Consider the following 13313-nt stretch of genomic DNA (forward strand, 5'->3'; position numbering starts at 1 on the left):
AAGAAGGCAACTTTCCTACTCCTAGAAAATAGCCACTTCATTTAATTCATCAGATAAGGAGTAGAAATGTTTCTGTCACTCAGAGACATCTCATCATGTTAAATTCAGTTTTTTTAAAATGGCATAACATGTAATTAGTTTTTTCAAAGACTTTATAGTTAGAATTAAAATATTGATACCATAATACAAGAATCTCTCACATGAAAAAAATCATTATTATTCTCTGTTAAGATATAGAATGTACAGGCATATCTGGTAACAAATGAAACAGCATCCAGCTGTTTTCATTTAGTATTATGCTTTATTTGGGTTATCATGGAAAAGATGATTTTATTACATGTGTACTGGTACTAGGTTATTCTAAATTGCTAATAATCAAAAATATTAAGAGTCAAGATATAAATTCTTAATTTGTATGTGGAGAATATGAAAATAATTTGCTTTTGTTTAATATTCCTTAGAAGTTATTATGCATTTTTTCCTTCTGACTTTCATCTCTTATGTAAATTAAAAATCATATCTCTTAAGTCAACCTGAAGATGTAATTTCTTATAATACAGAGAGGATTTATAGAAATCATTTTTAAACTAGAATTTCTTAAGTCATAAAAAAGATGAACTGCTAAGTAAGTTGCTTGAGACAACTGATACATGAAAAAATCAAACTTTTATCACTGAGAATTCTTTGTTCTGATTTGTTTTTTTTCTAGAAGGATAAATGTTTGGATATCTGATAAAGCAAATACTTCTTGGGATAGAATCTTGCCCATTATTTGATATTTTCACTAACTTTCTCACAAAGGATATCGTTATTTTAGTCAACTTTTTATTTTCTTGCCATGAATTTTATGGCACATTGTGCCACACAATGTGGTTGGCTGTGTATATTTAATACCGAATACCTCTTTGTAACCAAATCAAGAAGCGACCTGTCTTTTAAAAATATTCTTTTTGAGACAAAATAGTCACTTAAATCAATCCCCCAAATTTTATACTTTATTTTAACTTCTATATTGGAAAGCAATTTATTTTCTGTGCATTTTTCTTATATATAACCAACTTATACTTTTGTTATTTCTTTTTTTTTTTTTTTTTAAAGATTTATTTATTTATTTATACAAGCACGGGGTACAGTCAGAAGCGCGGGAGGGTGAGAGGATTCACCAGAGCCAGAGCGGGGAGCAGAGCAGGCAGAAGGACCGAAGTACACTGCTGAGGGGAGCAGCGGGTGGCAGGAGTGGTCTGCGCACCATGTGGGACCCTCCTCGGTGGCCGGGGAGCAGCCGGGGATCGAACCGGCGCCGCAGAGGCCGCGGGCAGCTTCGCAACCCAGCACTCAACCGCTGCGCCATCCGGGAGGCCCTACTTTTGTTATTTCTAACAAATTCTCTGAGAATTAGTCTTTTCCATGCTGATAATTAACTTACCTATGAATGTTATTTATGTTTTTCCCTTTTATTAGATAAGTTTCAAACAACTTTCTTCAAATTAGGAAACAGAATAGTTAATGACCATTTATCCATTCAATTATATACAATTATAATTAGCACATATATGGCCTTGCTTTAAAATCACACCATTGTAACATTCACACCTAAATTTTTTAAAAATGATTCCTTAATTCCATAAATTATTCAACCAGTGTTCAAATGTCTTCAACTTTCATGTGTCCATTTATCTTTTTCATGACAGCTTTACTGAAATACAATTAATGTATAATAAAATCTATATTTTAAAGTGTAAAATTCAGTTATTTTTGTATGTTCATGAAGTTGTGCCACCATAGCAACTATGTAATTTTAGAATATTCTCATTAACCCCAAGACAAACCTCATATCCATTTGCTTCAACCTCAAGAAACTACTAATCTTCCTTTTGTCTATGTATTTGCCTATTCTGGACATTTCATGTAAATGGAATCATAAAATATGTAGTTGTTTGTGTCTATTTGACAGCACATGTTTCTAAAAGGGATCTATCAATATTTAATGTGTATCAATGCTGCATTTCTTTTTATGTATAAATAATACACTATTTTATAAATTTGCCATATTGTTTATTCATTCTTCACATAATGTGCATTTGGGTTATTTCCATTTGGGGAGCTATTATATGACATTCCTGTTGTTTTTGTGTGGTAATATTTCAAATAACTTGGGCATACAGCTACGAGTAGAATTTCTGGCTTATGTAAGTGTTCAGCATTTTGAGGAATTGCCAAACTGTTTTTCCAAAGTGATTGTACCATTTTGAATCCCCTCCAGCAATATATAAACTTTCAGTTTCTATAAATCTTAGCCAACACTTATTGTCCCAGGGAACCTCTCAGAACACAGGCAATGGAGTAACTTGGGTGAGTCATGATTAGAATGCTTAAGAATTTGAGACAAAACCAAAAGCAGACATGCAGTGAAAAATGACGTGGGGGGAAGAGGTTTATTTATTAAGGCAGCTAGTCGAGCCTCCCTGCTGGTAAAGGGGGTAAAGATAGTACTATCAAGCTATCATCAGCCACTGTAGCAGTAGTTTGAATCCCTGGCTGCCCAGAGAGCAACCCACATGGCCCAGTAGATCTCTTCTGGTTCACCCACTGCTCCCCTCAGCAGTGTATTTCAGTAGGTCTGCCTGTTCTGTTCCCCACTCTGTCTCTGGTGAATCCTCTCACCCACTACACCTCTAGCCTATGCCCCAGTTCTTGTGTGCATTTTTTTTTTTTAAAAAAAAAAAAGGGCAGCTACAGAAAGTATAAGAGAGAAAGAGAAATTTAGTTATTTGGCCAACACTTGGTCAAATCCCATCTGTCCTGCTAACAAGTGGTACCAGGATGCCAGTTCAGTCTTAGAAACAAGAAGACATCCTCCACTAGCATGCATTCATTTATATACCAGTTATGCGTCCTTGATGTGATCTTAGCTACCCTGCTCAGGAAATCCTTTTTAGGCATTCTGGGACTTGTGGTTCAAGGCAGATGTGTATAAGTGGTGGCTATGAACATGGTACTTCACCTACAATCTTATTTTCTTTTGGATTCCAGCCAATCTAGTGGGTGTAAAGTGACATCTCCCATCGTGCTTTTGATTTTCATTTTCCTAATGCCTAGTGATTTTGAACATCTTTTTGTGTGTTTATGGTCCAATATCCTGTTTTGGTTACCGAACATTGTAGTAAATTTTGAAATTGGGAAGGGTGATTCTTCAAACTTTGATAGTTAAAAATCATTTTGGTTATTCTTTTTTTTTTTTTTGTATTTCCAAATGAATTTTAGAATTACATTGTGGATTATTGGAAAAAATGTCATATTAGATATTGGTAGGGATTGCCTTGAATCTGTATATAATAAAGTGTCAAAAAGGGTAATATACAGGAATATACTTAAATAACTTCATAATTCTGAAAATCACAAAAACTATTTAAGAAATTGAAGAAAATTTAAAAATGTTTAATATACATGGAACATATGACTTAATATTGTGAAAATGTCAATACTTTCCAAGTTGATAGAAAATACATATTTTTATAAGTACAGAATTCTAGGATGACATTTATTTTCTCTCATGAATTTAAAAATATTATTTCACTGTTTTCAACAATATTTGATGCTGTAGAGATGACTCCTATCACTTTAATCTTCATTCCTTTCTAGGTGAAATTTTCTTTTATTTTTTTTCTCTCAAACTGCTTTTTTGTCTTCATAGACAGGTATCCATCACAGGTATCCCCATCCTTTTGCTTTACTCTTTCCTATTGTGTAAATTGTAATTTAATACCTTTGGATTCCACTCTTCAGTTCTGTAAAATTCTTAGTGTAATAAATGAAGATTTTATCTTCTCTCTATTCTGTTTTCTGAAGGTACTCATTCAACAAATGTTAGATATTTTCAATTTTCCTCCATATTTTTGACATTTAAAAAATATTTCCAACTCCTTTCTGAGTGATATATTATGAATTTCTTTTTCAAATCTTCCGTGTACTAGTTTCCTTTAGTCCACCATCTTGTTTTTTCCAATTATCTATTTTTTATTTCTAAAGTTTTCATATGGTTTGCTTTCAGAACTGCCTAATCACTTGTGATGGACTTTTATTGGTCTTTTTGTGATCTCAACCATCTCTCCCTTGAATAATATGTAGTTGTTTTTTATTCTATTTCTGATATTTCTATAATCTAAGGTCTCTGAGGGATTTAAATCTGTTTTTCCTGATGATTCTCTCTCATGGTGGAACTTTTTTCTGTGATTGTTGATCTTTGACTCTACTTTTAGATGTCCTTAGTTTCACCAGTGGCTACCCTGCAGCCCTTAATTCAGACTATGCAATTACCTTTGTCAGAAACCAGAATATGTTGTTTTAACCTTAGGCACTTTTTTTGTGTAATAGGATTTGAAACTCAAAACAGAAGCATCAGGTTCATCTTTAACAATCTGCCCCTAGCTTAGACCTGGAATCCAAATTATAGTGCAAATATTGGCATTTGGTGTCAGAGCAAGCTATTATTAGCATTTTCTTAGTGCTCTAGACTTTTTACTCTAATTTTGTTTGTTTGGGCAGGAGGTACCCCTGCAGTTTCCCTTACTTCTCCTAGCCCAAAAATGTCTTTAAAATATATTTTATCTAAATAATAGTCATTTTCCATTAAAAGCCTTTCCTCATATGATCTTATTTATCAAACTGACAAAATATGTATCATATTTTTATCCCATTCTTTTGAAACTATTAACTGTATGGTTTTTAATGAAGTGTAGCTATATTCATCCATAAAATAGAAATAGTAATAATGTCCAAAGAGTAGAAAGGTAATATGACTTCAGACTTTCCAGGTAAATGTATTTATACATCCTAATTATTATCATGATTGCTGCAAAACTTAATATTGCACATTTTTATATTTTATTATACCTAAAGTTAAATTCCAAAACTTCTCTGCTGATCTTCAGGATTTGATTAATCAAAAGCAATAGTCTTTTATTTGTATCCTGCTAGAATATTATAACATAATTTATTATCTGTAAAAGCTATAAAATACTGAACACATTTCAAAAATACAAGATTTTTACAAATTACTAAGCTATTTTAATAAAATAGATTATGTAAGATTATAAGTTTTCTTTTTAATTAGTGGCTTGGTATTCTTTTGAAAGTTACCTAGTGGTAGAATTGCTGGTTCATATGATAGACCCATATGTAGTTTTTTGAGAGAACTCCATGGCACTATATACAATAGCCAGGATACAGAGAGAGCCTAAGCATACAAAATATGATGAGTGGATTAATATAATGTGATACACACAATGGAATTCTACTCAGCTATCAAAAAGATAAACTTTTGCATTTGTGGCAACGTGGATGGAGCTGAAAGGGATAATGCTCAACAAAATCAGTCAAAAGGAGAAAGATAGGGCCTCCCTGGTGGCACAGGCGGTTGAGCACAGTGCTGTGAAGATGTCTGCAGCCTCTGCAGTACGAGTTCAATCCCAGCCGGCCAGCAAGATACCCACATGGCGTGGCGGACTTCTCCTGTCTCGCCCACTGCTCCTCTCTCACCCACTGTTCGGTTTCCCAGACCGTCTCTGGTGAATCTTCTCACCCTCCCACATATCTGGCCTGTACCTTGGTTCTTATATAAATAAATAAAAACTATTTTAAACAGTTTACATAATATAAATAGACACATTGAATTATTAATTGTAAAGAGATCAGAAATGTTTGCCTAAATAAGTTTTCATTGATTAATTAATTTACTCAAATATTTTTGAGCACAATTTGTAAAAAATCTAATTTGATTATTTGTGGGATCATTTATATTCTTTGTGTATTCATTGAATACTTACAATATGATTCAGAAAACATGAACATCAATAGCTTCATTTTATTCCTGGAAGGATAGTAATGTAGAAAAATAGAAGTGGATACATATGTCAGACACTGTGCAAAATATTTTATATACATGATCTATTTTAATACAGAAAACCCAATGAAAGGGACCCTGTTATTATCCTTGATTTTTCTAATTAGAAATTTTAAACTTAGAGATTAATTTCCCAAGGTCACCCTCTTAAAAGCAGATATATAATCAAATTTCAGACTTCAGAATTAATGCTTCTGGTGACTATTATTCATTAATCTCTATAAGTAAATTCAGTACAATAATTGTACTGTATAACACATTCTCCCAGTATTCCAATGGAAGAATAATTCCATGTAGAAGGGAACATGTTCAAGTGTCAGGGTGAAAATGCTTTCAGTTGTATCTAAGAGTTGAGTTAGAGCAGACAAAGGTTGGACAAGAGCATTCTATGCATAGGGAATTACCTAAAGAGAGCACTGAAAGTTAAGAGCTTGACAACCTGGTAAGAAAGACTGAGTCTAAGTGGTTGATGCTTTACTGAGAGCCCCAGAAAATGAATAGACGTATTTAGGGCCAGTTCAAAGAAGGCTCTGAAGCCAAACTAAGAAATTTAGCTTTTGTGATACGGACATTTGGGAGTCACTGAAGCATCTGTAGAGAATAGAAATGAGCCATGACTTCAATTTTAGTAAAATTGCTATAGCAGGGACCTAAAGATACAGAACGAAGATCTTATATGCAGGTAGAGTAGTTAAAAGATTATTGAAATGATATAAGATAAGCATGAAAGAAAAGGATGAAAATGGAAATTTTTAAGTCATGAAAGTATAAATTTTTAAAAAAGATTTATTTATGCATACAAGAACTGGGGTACAGGCAAGAGGTGTGGGGGTGAGAGGATTCACAAGAGACAGAGTGGGGAACAGAACAGGCAGATTGACTGAGATACACTGCTGAGGGGAGCAGGGAGCCAGCCAGGAGAGGTCTGCTGTGCCATGTGGGTAGCTCCATGGTCGGCTGGGGATCAAACTCATGCTGCAGTGGCTATGGATAGCTTCATAGGGTCTTAACCCCCTGCGTCTTATCCCCTTGCGCCATCAGGGAGGCCCTCATAAAAGTATCAATTTTTAAGCTCCTATCTCCAAATTTTGAAAATTAAAGCGTGTTTCCCTTTTTATCTAATTAAAGTGTAACTTCAGATATGTATTACTTTTGTCTTGAAATATAAGTATTGGAAGTTAATATGTTAAATGAAGCTTCATTATTTTTATAACTGCTGTACATTTTAGCTATTCTTTACAATAACCTATATTCTATATTTAACCTATATGTTATAACCTATATTTAAAATAACCTATCCAGGTGTTAAATCTAGTCTAATTGATGACATAAATAAATAATTTTTAATTTACTGTCAATAAGTATGCAGATGCAGGAGGCAAACAGTCATTGTGCTCAGCAGCCCAGGGCCCTAACAAGGAACAAAATGACTTATGAGCAATCCTCAGACCCACCTATGGATAAAGACAAAATAGCACTTCTACCATTTCATAAAACCTACCAGAGATGCATAAAAGCTATTGAATTGATACTCATATATATATGTATATATATAGTGAGAACTTGTATTCTTATTTTATAGACAAATAGGTTATAAATTTAATTGGAAAACAAAGGATTTACACTTTAATTGGTATTTTGTGTTTAATAGTCTTTTCTGAGGTCATGTAGAATAATGTTGCAATTGTACTATCAACATTTCATGAAAATGTTGACTATTATAATTGCTTGCATTAGCAAAGCTAAGAGAATGATTAAATAAAACATGTGTTAATCACCTTCATAATTGATAATTTCAATATTAAATTACAGGACTCAAAATTTGGCTTCCACATATGTATCCTGCATCATAAATCAGAATAACATCAAAACCATACAATTGTAACCAAGTATAGCCAAACAACAAATACAGCGCAGAAGTCAATATAGCAGGTCATTTTTTCTTTTTTTATTCTTCTCATTGTCATTCTATGGTATCTCAGGAGGGATATGAAAATATTCCTGAGACACAGACCAACACCATAAAGTATGCAAAGAAAAATCAACATCTCCCAGAAGATCAATTTATTACATTACCAAATTTCTTATTCATGAAGTTTGATCTAATTGCCTCAGCATAGAAGTTTATTATTTTTATGGCTCATAATGATGTATGAATGTAATTACATCAGTGATTTTCACATACTAGCAAAATAATGCCTGTGTTAACAGTGAAACAGTGTTTGATTTCTTTTAAATGCATCCTGTGAGTTATATGTATGTATATATTAAAATTATCACCTTTACTTAACTTGTGATACTATGACAAGTGTAAATTGCAAACATTTTGTATACTATTGTCATCTTAAATACGTCGTTTCAATGCATGTTTTTAGATGAATTTATAGTTTACATTGTTTACAATCAACATAATTCCAGTTTCCAAATATTTTCTAAATTAGTGTATCTAATTTATTTTCTTAGTAGTTCCTAGCCTTCTGTACTAGCCATACAAATTAACCAAAAATCAATATAACCTGTTGTCAGTCAACTAAATTGGAAAATGCCAATCCTTCCAAAGTACTCTCAGATTACTACTGTCATCAGTTGTACTAGGACAGAAATTTCCTAAAATAAGTAATTTTATTCTCATGAGTTATTTGACTAGTCTTTTCTTTCGGATTTTAAAATTCTCATTAAAATTCTTGGCCACTGGTGGGCCTCCCTGGTGGTGCAGGGGTTAAACACACAGCACTATGAAACTATTGCCAGCCACTGCAGCATGAATTCTATCCCTAGTTCCCAGCTGGAAGCTGACCCACATGGCACAGCAGACCTTTCCGGTGTGCCGGCTGCTCCCCTCAGCAGTGTACTTCAGTAGATCCACCTGTTCTGTTCTCCACTCTGTCTCTGGTGAATCCTCTCATAGAGCCCCCCACCTCAAGCCTACACCCCAGTTCTCTGCATAAATAAATGTTTTTTAAAAAATTCTTGGCCACTGGGCATCAATTGATCAATGTTCAAGTCACAAAGATAAGTGACTTTCCAAACTCTGGTAGAACTAATTGTTTATGATATCCTTCCTTAATATGTATTGTGATTTAATAAAAAAATTTCTGAACACAATTTGGTAACAAAAGTTTCAAACCAATTTGATTCTTCTGTGTGAGGGAAGAGACTAATATCAGAATGGCCTTTTTTGAGAATGAATCTGGCTAAGCTATTCTTAACTTGAAAGACTATCCTGTTTTTAGCAATTTATTGAAGTATAATTGCTAAAAAACAAAACAGCACATATTTAATGTATATAATTTCATAACTTTGGACATGTGTATACCTATGAGATATTTACTACAATCAAGATGATAAACTTAGACATCACCTCCAAAAGTTTTCTTGTATACTTTTATTCATTTTTCTTCTCTTTCATTTTTTTTTTTTATGTGTGTCTTGTGTGTTAAGAACTCTTAATTTGGGATTTTAACCTATTTAAAATATGAATAATTTAAACCAAAAAAACTAGATTTATTGAAGTACTCAATGAAGTTTTTTATTTTAATTCTCACTTTTTGATTAAACTCCTCCTATCATTTCACTCTGAGTTTGCCATTTCATTAAGTCAAAGTATTGTGCTATATATGTAAATAGAAGTCTGAATACAGAAATAAGAGTGCAGGAATTTGTTTTTAAACTAATACCCTGAGAAGTAGTCTCATTAAGAAAATTCACTTGTGCAGTTGAAAGTTATCTCAAGCTGTGACTCAGAGGTTATGGATGGTGTTACCATCTATAATAGACACTGGGGTCATATATCACTTCATTGTCAGACTCCTTGCTTAGCCTAGAGGGGTTGTGATGATACATACGAAGATCCTAATCCTTTTGTGTTAAGAATGACATTTGGTGCCTTTTATCTTAATGGATAAGTTAGCATTCCTTCAGTTGAGCTTTGAAAAAACGTGACTTGGATGCCATAGGATTATTAAACAAGATGAAAGCCAGTTAGATACAAGAAGTGTCTATGAATTGAATCAATAATGCAACACTCAGAATGTACTGCTTTCTTTTTTTTAGCAGTTTCAAAGTTAAATAATAATTTAGTAGTTTAAAATCAGAACCAGTTTTTAATCCTACAGATCACAAATTATTAATATACTTACCATAAACTAATAATTTTTTTCTAAAACACTCTATTGTTATAGTAGCTGTATATAATTTCAGATGTTATATTTTCTTCGCTAAATTAATTTGTAAACGATAATCTTTGACCCATTATAAACCACCAAAAGAAGAAGGGCATCCCCTCTGAATTTAAAATGATGAGATGATGTACTTTCATTCACTTGGTTGCAGCAAGAGGGATACAACATGATGGTTTAGTATGTGTATATGTTGTGGAGCTAACTAACAAAATATCAGCCTAACTAACATATCCATCATCTCACAGTTACCATACTTTTATGGTGAGAACATTTAAGATCTACTACTTAGAAGCTTTTAGCAATGCAATCCTGTTTTATTAACTATAATTGCATTGTGCTTAGATCTTCAGAGTATGTTAATTTTATTATTGCAAGTTTGGACACTTTTACCAACATTTTCACATTTTTTTCTCATCCCTGGTAGCCTCCTTTTGGTTTTTTGAGTTCAGCTTTTTTTTTTTGATTCAACATATATGTGATTCACATTGTATTTTTCTTTCTGTGTCTGGCTTTTTTCACTTCGAATAATGTCATCAAGGTTCATTCATTGTTGCAAGTAACAAGATTTCCTCCTCTTTTGGGTTAAATGTTCATTGTACACCACATTTTCTTTAACCATTCATCGGTCAGTAGAATCTTAGGTTTTTTTTTTTTTTTATCTTGGATCTTGTGAATTATGTTTCAATGAAAATGGGAATGAAGATTCTTTGGGCTACTTATTTTATTTCCTTTGGATGTATATCTAGAACTGCAATAGGTGGATCATACTATAGTTCTGTTTTTAACTTTCTGAGGAAGCAACATAGTGTTTTCATAATGGATGTACTAATTTACCTGCCCACCAACAGTGTACAAGTGTTCCTTCCCTAATCCCTTCTATTTTATAATAGTTATCCTAACAGGTATGAGGTGATACCTTATTGAGGTAGCTTTTTTATTGTTTCTTCTTTTTCCCGTTGTACTTACCTGGCTTCATACCGTTGCAGACTCATTCAGAACAGAGTCATTTATCATTTCTTTTTTCTAGAACTAATGTATTATTGTGGGTAAAATTATTCTTAGAGTTACACTGATAAAATCATTGCCGAGAAATCCAGTGATAGATTTATACAAGTTCTCTTACATACATACATGGTGAGTCACTCTTTTTCTTGCTATTTCCAGTCGTCTGGACATAGACCTGCTTTCTCAAAAAGGCCCTCCTGGTTATTGGTCTCAACAAGGCTTTCACAAACTTTTCCCTGACCCCCATAGCCTTCTTAAAGACAATATTATCTACATAGAGCTACCAAATTGTTGTTACTGGGTGGGGATGTAAATAGGGTTCTCTTATTTCATCACCTTTTTCTTTGTCCTCAAAACCTGCAATTTTTTTAATTTAAATTTTATTTTCATATTCCCCATATAATACAACCCCCTTATTTTGACCCCAATCTCTCCTTTCCCCAACCTCCACTCTCCATAGAGTGTCTATGGTTCATAGTTGTTTGCTGATTTTGATATTTTCTTTCTTATAGCTATTTTTTTCCTGGTCCCTTATTTAAGTTTTCTAGATTCCTGCTATGAGTGAGACCATCCGGTACTTTTCTTTTTCTTTCTGGCCTATTTCGCTGAGCATGATCCCTTCCAGCTCCATCCATGTTGCTGCAAATTGCATGTGTTTATCTTTTTTGAATGCTGAGTAATATTCCATGGTATATATGTACCACATCTTCTTGATCCAGTCATCTATTTTTGGGCATTTGGGTTGTTTCCAAAGCTTAGCTATTGTAAATAGTGCTGCTATAAACATAGGGGTGCAGGTGCTCTTTGGAATTGATGTTTCTGTGTCCTTTGGGTAAATACCTAGGAGTGGAATTGCTGGATCATATGGAAGCTCTATGTTTAGTTGGTCCAGAAATCTCCACACAGCTTGCAATTTTTTTTTTATTTCATCATCTTTATGACATCATCACATGTCAAAAATTTAGATTTCATATTTATTTTTTAAAAGTTTATTTATGCATATAAGAACTGGGGTTCAGGTCAGAGGTGTGGGGGTTGAGAGGATTCACCAGAGACAGAGTGGAGGCAGAATAGGTGGATTGACTGAAATACACTGCTGAGGGGAGTAGAAGGCAAGACAGGAGAGGTCTGCTGCACCGTGTGGGTAACTCCCTGGCCGGGGATCAAACTCATGCCACAGCGGCTGTGGATAACTTCATAGGTTGCACCTTAACCTCTTGCGCCACCAGGGAGGCCCTAGATTTCATATTTAATGGTTTTAACTGAAATATCAATAATAATATGATATCTGTGTTATATTTTTCATGTCATATATCACAGCTTGAATCTTTTGATATTTCAATACAAAAACCTTACCGCTAATTGTTGTAGGATGCCATTGATTGCTTTACCAGTGAGGGAAAGCGTCAGTCTTTGTCTACTTTTTTTTTTAAGATTTATTTGTTTATGCATATAAGAACTGGGGTTTAAGTCAGAGGTGAAGGGGGGTAGTGAGAGGATTCACCAGAGAGAGTGGGGAGCAGAATAGGCAGAGAGGAAAACACTGCTGAGGGGAGCAGCAGGTGAGGCAGGAAAGGTCTGCCACATCATGTAGGTTGCTCCCTGGTCGTCTAGGGATCGAACTCCTGCTGCAGTGGCTGGTGATAGCCCGACAGCACTGTTTTTAACCCCTGTGCCATCAAGGAGGCCCTTTGTCTACTTCTTTCAAATCTCCTAAGAGGAAAATCTAATTACTAGCCAGAGGGATACTACATGAAGAGAGTTCTGCAGATCAGTGTAAGACTAAAACAGCTCTTAGACATAGGAGTCCAGGACAGACAGGACCAGAGGAGTCTTCACTGAACAGGAGGTGGGTGGAGAGAAACATCTGGAGGTTGCAGTATGGGGTGGGAAACATAGACAGGCCCTAAGAAGGGGAGAGTAAAATAGATATGCAGCATATACCCTTAAGTGAGGGGATACCAAAAGAGAGGAACTGGGGTGCTCCATACTGTCCAGGTTCCTGGTAAAGAAAAGAACAGAGAAGGTGCTATAGATTATTTCTTTCACCCATCTCTTGGCACTGGTATTGACCTTGTGACACACACTGACAGCACCCCAACTGGGAGTCTCAGATCAGAACTCCAGGAAAACAGGGTACTTATGGAGAGACAAACACCAGCCAGCCACCCTCTCCCAAAATATTCACACAGGCTGCTGGACCCACCTGTGTCCTGCCACACTCT

This window comes from Talpa occidentalis, unplaced genomic scaffold, assembly GCF_014898055.3.
Source record: "Talpa occidentalis isolate TD23 unplaced genomic scaffold, MPIMG_talOcc4v2.1 talOcc4.2, whole genome shotgun sequence".
In the NCBI taxonomy this organism is placed as follows: domain Eukaryota; kingdom Metazoa; phylum Chordata; class Mammalia; order Eulipotyphla; family Talpidae; genus Talpa; species Talpa occidentalis.